This window comes from Carassius gibelio, chromosome B2 (genome assembly GCF_023724105.1).
Source record: "Carassius gibelio isolate Cgi1373 ecotype wild population from Czech Republic chromosome B2, carGib1.2-hapl.c, whole genome shotgun sequence".
NCBI classification, from domain to species: domain Eukaryota; kingdom Metazoa; phylum Chordata; class Actinopteri; order Cypriniformes; family Cyprinidae; genus Carassius; species Carassius gibelio.
The window spans coordinates 30,908,169-30,914,961 of NC_068397.1; the positions used below are offsets into that span (position 1 = coordinate 30,908,169).

The following is a 6,793-nucleotide window of genomic DNA, read 5'->3' on the forward strand; positions in this document are numbered from 1 at the left end:
TCAATAATTATCAAAAACAAGTTGAACAATTGCATTTGGGCAACTATAAACCAATAATTTTATAATATGTTATTTGCATAGTGTACACAAAGGCCTATTTATACAAACAGAAAGCCCACAAATTATCAAAACTGTGTAAAATAATGCATGATTTCATTCTAAACAAGCATGCAAAATTTAAGAGAGATTGGGCAAAAAAAAAATTACAACACTATAACAGTTATGTTTTAAAACACAGTGTTGTTTGAGTAAATGCAATTTATAACCACTAGATGGCAGCGGAAGACCACTAATGGGCTCATTCAGCTAGTTGAACAGTACTGTTTTCATGAATTCATGCCAAAACATTAATAAATGAACTGTTATAACATTTTAAATCTCATTGAATTGATGTTTTCCATTTTGTTTATACAGATGTATCAGTTTTTACAATTTTGCCACATTATGATTACAGTTTAACCTGAAAATGACATCTAAACTCTGAAAAAGAGAAGACTTGCAATAATTGTATGTCACCTATCACTTATTTCAAATACCTATATCTGCAACAAAATGTTTGTGCATGTATATGTGTGTCTTTGTGTGTGTGTGTGTGCATATGCTTATAGAGTATACATATATTAGTCTAATCATTTACTTTCAGTGTGTGTGTCTGTCTGTTAACCTGTTCTCCATTTTGGATGTGTTTAAATGTCATCCAAACATCCAGGTTGGCTCTGACCACCTCAGATGCCTTAAATGCTTGAACCCCGGTAAAATGCTGCTTGCAGCTTTAATTAGGGGTTCAAGCACGCAGTGCTGAAACCCTATTGTATTTGTTAGGATTTTTATTATTATTATTATTATTATTATTATTATTATTATTATTCTTCTGCCCTAGAACTGAACGTGCAGCCCAAACCGTAAGGCCTAGAGAGCTGAAATTTGGACAGATCGTAGAGCTCAATTTGGGGAGAACTTATCAAAGTCTCAGCCCAATCGGCCTAACGGGGGCGCTACAGCGCAAAAAGCAAAAATTTTGGACATTTTTGGCCGTAAATCGTATACCGTTAGCCGTAGACTCAAAAACATGGCATTGTTGCAATCCTTGGGTTAGCCCGAACAAAAGTGCACGGCGCCTTTTTGGGGTCTACGACGCACCGTTTTCTCGCAAAATCGAGCTATATCTGAAACCTGCTTTTGCGAACTAGTCCTAGGATTTTCAACCAATCAGAACCAAACCACTTCAGAAATATTCCCTGGACACTCAATATCAATAATTATCAAAAAAAAGTTGAAATTTCAATTCATACGCGAAACAGTACACCAAAAAGCGTCTATGCTAACGTTAGCCAAATGCTATTTTGACTATAACTCCTAAACGGAATGAGATATCTTCACCAAACTCGGTAAACATATGTATGAGCTCAATCTTTGGTCAAATCAAAAAAATTGCGCATCTCTGCCACTTGGGGGCGCTATAAGATAGAAAAAACACATAAATTGCTCTAACTAGGCAACCGTTGGCTCGATCGACTTGAAAATCGGTATGCAGTGTCTTGGTCTGAAGGGGCACAAGTACCTATGAGGACATTTGCATATCTCAAGAAACATGGCCACCATTGGCCAAACAATTTTAAGCACCTATTTGAAAGGGTTAACGGATGTTGATCGGAACGAAACACGCTGGGTACGTTCGACTCATGAACCTTAAGGTCTGTAAGAATTTTGAAAGAAATCGGCCACTAGTTGGCGCTAACGAGTTTTATGGCTCTGTAATCACGTGGTGTTTCACATATCAACACAATATGCATATCATTTGATAGATCTCCTCGTAATACACAACTTTGCCTCAAGAACCATTGCTGTCAATCAAATCGTTCAATTGTTATTCACAAATATGTTAAAAACCTACTTTTGCGAACTAGTCCTAGGATTTTTGCCCGATCGGAACCAAACCACTGCAGTAATATTCTGTGGACTCTCTAGATCAATAATTATTAAAAAAATGTTGAATTTTGTCCTTTGATTAGCTCTAACGGGGTAATTTAGAAAAAGGGGTGTGGCCAAACATACCCCAAAGCCTATAAAACCTAAAGGAAAACTCAAAACTTTATGAGCCTTCGTGAAATCATGTAACAGATGACTCTTAACAAGCATGCAAAGTTTCATGGAGATCAGACCATAGGTGGCGCTATAACAGTAGAAAAGGTCTCAAAACACAAGATTTATATGGTAAATGGCCTCAAATTTTTTGAAAATGCTCATATATTCACTCAAAAACACTAAATCTTCATATCATATGATAGATCTCCTCATTCTGAACAACTTTGCCTCTGGGACCAATGTTGTCAATAAAGCTGTTAATTAAATATTCAAGATTATTTAAAAAAGTTACTTTGGCATACTTGTGATACGGTTTAAGATGAAAATCAATAAAACCACTGAAGTACAATTCTCTAGACTCTGAAGGTCAATAATTATCAAAAACATGTTGAACAATTGCATTTGGGCAACTATAAACCAGTCATTTTATGATATGTTCTTTTCATAGTGCACACAAAGGCCTATTAATACAAACAGAAAGCCCACAAATTATCAAAACTGTGTAAAATAATGCATAATTTCATTCTAAACAAGCATGCAAAATTTAGGAGAGATTGGGCAAAAAAAAAATAACACTATAACAGTTATGTTTAAAAACACAGTGTTGTTTGAGTAAATGCAATTTATAACCACTAGATGGCAGCGGAAGACCACTAATGGGCTCATTCAGTAAAGTTGAACAGTACTGTTGAAAGGATTCATGAATTCATGCCAGAACATTAAAAAATGAACTGTTATAACATTTTAAATCTCATTGAGTCAATGTTTTCCATTTTGTTCATACAGATAAATCAGTTTTTAAAATTTTGCCACATTATGATTACAGTTTAACCTAAGAAATGACATCTAAACTCTTAAAAAGAGAAGACTTACAATAAGTTTATTGTCACCCATCACTTATTTCAAATACCTATATCTGCAACAAAATGTGTGTGCATGTAAATGTGTGTCTTTGTCTGTGTGTGTGTGTGTGTGTGTGTGTGTGTGTGTGTGTGTGTGTGTGTGTGCACATGCTTATAGAGAATTAATATATTAGTCTAATCATTTAATTTCAGTGTTTGTGTCTGTCTGCCAGCCTGTTCTCCATTTTGGATGTGTTTAACTGTCATCCGTACATCCAGGTTGGCTGAGACCACCTCAGAGGCCTTAATGTGCTTGAACCCCGGTAAAATGCTGCTTGCAGCTTTAATTATTATTATTATTATTATTCTTCTGCCCTAGAACTGAACGTGCAGCCCAAACCGTAAGGCGTAGAGAGCTGAAATTTGGACAGATCGTAGAGCTCAATTTGGGGAGAACTTATCAAAGTCTCAGCCCAATCGGCCTAACGGGGGCGCTACAGCACAAAAAACAAAAATTTTGGACATTTTTGGCCGTAAATCGTATACCGTTAGCCGTAGACTCAAAAACATGGCATTGTTGCAATCCTTGGGTTAGCCCGAACAAAAGTGCACGGCGCCTTTTTGGGGTCTACGGCGCACCGTTTTCTCGCAAAATCGAGCTATATCCGAAACCTACTTTTGCGAACTAGTCCTAGGATTTTCAACCAATCAGAACCAAACCACTTCATAAATATTCCCTGGACACTCAATATCAATAATTATTAAAAAAAAGTTGAAATTTCAATTCTTACGCGAAACAGTACGCCAAAAAGCGTCTATGCTAACGTTAGCCAAATGCTATTTTGACTATAACTCTTGAACGGAATGAGATATCTTCACCAAACTCGGTAAACATATGTATGAGCTCAATCTTTGGTCAAATCAAAAAAATTGCGCATCTCTGCCACTTGGGGGCGCTATAAGATAGAAAAAACACATAAATTGCTATAACTAGGCAACCGTTGGCTCGATCAACTTGAAAATTGGTATGCAGTGTCTTGGTCTGAAGGGGCACAAGTACCTATGAGGACATTTGCATATCTCAAAAAACATGGCCGCCATTGGCCAAACAAATTTAAGCACCTATTTGAAAGGGTTAACGGATGTTGATCGGAACGAAACTCGCTGGGTACGTTCGACTCATGAACCTTAAGGTCTGTAAGAATTTTGAAAGAAATCGGCCACTAGTTGGCGCTAACGAGTTTTATGGCTCTGTAATCACGTGGTGTTTCACATATCAACACAATATGCATATAATTTGATAGATCTCCTCGTAATGCACAACTTTGCCTCAAGAACCATTGCTGTCAATCAAATCGTTCAATTGTTATTCACAAATATGTTAAAAACCTACTTTTGCGAACTAGTCCTAGGTTTTTTGCCCGATCGGAACCAAACCACTGCAGTAATATTCTGTGGACTCTCTAGATCAATAATTATTTAAAAAATGTTGAATTTTGTCCTTTGGTTAGCTGTAACGGGGTAATTTAGAAAAAGGGGTGTGGCCAAACATACCCCAAAGCCTATAAAACCTAAACGAAAACTCAAAACTTTATGAAACTCACTGAAATCATGTATCAGGTGACTCTTAATAAGCATGCAAAGTTTCATGGAGATCAGACCATAGGTGGCGCTATAACAGTAGAAAAGGTCTCAAAACACAAGATTTATATGGTAAAGGGCCCCAAATTGTTTGAAAATGCTCATATATTCACTCAAAAACACAAAATCTTCATATCATATGATAGATCTCCTCATTCTGAACAACTTAGCCTCTGGGACCAATGTTGTCAATAAAGCTGTTAATTAAATATTCAAGATTATTTTATAAAGTTACTTTGGCATACTTGTGATACGGTTTAAGATGAAAATCAATAAAACCACTGAAGTACAATTCTGTAGACTCTGAAGGTCAATAATTATCAAAAACATGTTGAACAATTGCATTTGGACAACTATAAACCAGTAATTTTATAATATGTTCATTTCATAGTGTACACAAAGGCCTATTAATACAAACAGAAAGCCCACACATTATCAAAACTGTGTAAAACAATGCATAATTTCAATCTAAACAAGCATGCAAAATTTAAGAGAGATTGGGCAAAAAAAAAAAAAAACACTATAACAGTTATGTTTAAAAACAGTGTTGCTTGAGTAAATGCAATTTATAACCTCTAGATGGCAGTGGAAGACCACTAATGGGCTCATTCAGTTAAGTTGAACAGTACTGTTGAAAGGATTCATGAATTCATCCCAAAACATTAAAAATGTAACTGTTATAACATTTTAAATCTCATTGAGTCAATGTTTTCCATTTGGTTCTTACAGATATATCAGTTTTTACTATTTTGCCACATTGTGATTACAGTTTAACCTGAAAATGATATCTAAACTCTTAAAAAGAGAAGACTTGCAATAAGTTTATTGTCACCTATCACTTATTTCAAATACCTATATCTGCAACAAAATGTTTGTGCATGTATATGTGTGTCTTTCTGTGTGTGTGTGTGTGCATATGCTTATAGAGTATACATATATTAGTCTAATCATTTACTTTCAGTGTGTGTGTCTGTCTGTTAACCTGTTCTCCATTTTGGATGTGTTTAAATGTCATCCATGCATCCAGGTTGGCTCAGACCACCTCAGAGGCCTTAATGTGCTTGAACCCCGGTAAATGCTGCTTGCAGCTTTAATTAGGGGTTCAAGCACGCAGTGCTGAAACCCTATTGTAATTGTTAGGATTTTTATTATTAGGGGTTCAAGCACGCAGTGCTGAAACCCTATTGTATTTGTTAGGATTTTTATTATTATTATTATTATTATTATTATTATTATTATTATTCTTCCGCCGTAAAACTGAACGTGCAGCCCAAACCGTAAGGCCTAGAGAGCTGAAATTTGGACAGATCGTAGAGCTCAATTTGGGGAGAACTTATCAAAGTCTCAGCCCAATCGGCCTAACGGGGGCGCTACAGCGCAAAAAACAAAAATTTTGGACATTTTTGGCCGTAAATCGTATACCGTTAGCCGTAGACTCAAAAACATGGCATTGTTGCAATCCTTGGGTTAGCCCGAACAAAAGTGCACGGCGCCTTTTTGGGGTCTACGACGCACCGTTTTCTCGCAAAATCGAGCTATATCCGAAACCTACTTTTGCGAACTAGTCCTAGGATTTTCAACCAATCAGAACCAAACCACTTCATAAATATTCCCTGGACACTCAATATCAATAATTATTAAAAAAAAGTTGAAATTTCAATTCTTACGCGAAACAGTACGCCAAAAAGCGTCTATGCTAACGTTAGCCAAATACTATTTTGACTATAACTCTTGAACGGAATGAGATATCTTCACCAAACTCGGTACACATATGTATGAGCTCAATCTTTGGTCAAATCAAAAAAATTGCGCATCTCTGCCACTTGGGGGCGCTATAAGATAGAAAAAACACATAAATTGCTATAACTAGGCAACCGTTGGCTCGATCAACTTGAAAATCGGTATGCAGTGTCTTGGTCTGAAGGGGCACAAGTACCTATGAGGACATTTGCATATCTCAAAAAACATGGCCGTCATTGGCCAAACAAATTTAAGCACCTATTTGAAAGGGTTAACGGATGTTGATCGGAACGAAACTCGCTGGGTACGTTCGACTCATGAACCTTAAGGTCTGTAAGAATTTTGAAAGAAATCGGCCACTAGTTGGCGCTAACGAGTTTTATGGCTCTGTAATCACGTGGTGTTTCACATATCAACACAATATGCATATCATTTGATAGATCTCCTCGTAATGCACAACTTTGCCTCAAGAACCATTGCTGTCA

The 6,793-nt window shown here is 36.5% G+C and overlaps 2 long non-coding RNA genes across 2 annotated transcripts in view; one reads left to right on the forward strand and one right to left on the reverse strand.

Annotated features, from left to right (window-relative positions):
• LOC127951145 (uncharacterized) overlaps positions 1-2,185 on the reverse strand; it is a 24,918-nt gene extending 22,733 nt beyond the window's left edge. The window contains exon 1 of the long non-coding RNA XR_008152606.1: positions 2,073-2,185. This is a non-coding gene — a long non-coding RNA (uncharacterized LOC127951145). The remainder of the gene's footprint in view (positions 1-2,072) is intronic.
• Positions 1-6,330, forward strand: part of LOC127951144 (uncharacterized) — a 6,983-nt gene extending 653 nt beyond the window's left edge. The window contains exons 2-3 of the long non-coding RNA XR_008152605.1: positions 2,452-3,698; positions 6,217-6,330. This is a non-coding gene — a long non-coding RNA (uncharacterized LOC127951144). The remainder of the gene's footprint in view (positions 1-2,451; positions 3,699-6,216) is intronic.
• The last annotated feature ends 463 nt before the right edge of the window (positions 6,331-6,793 follow it).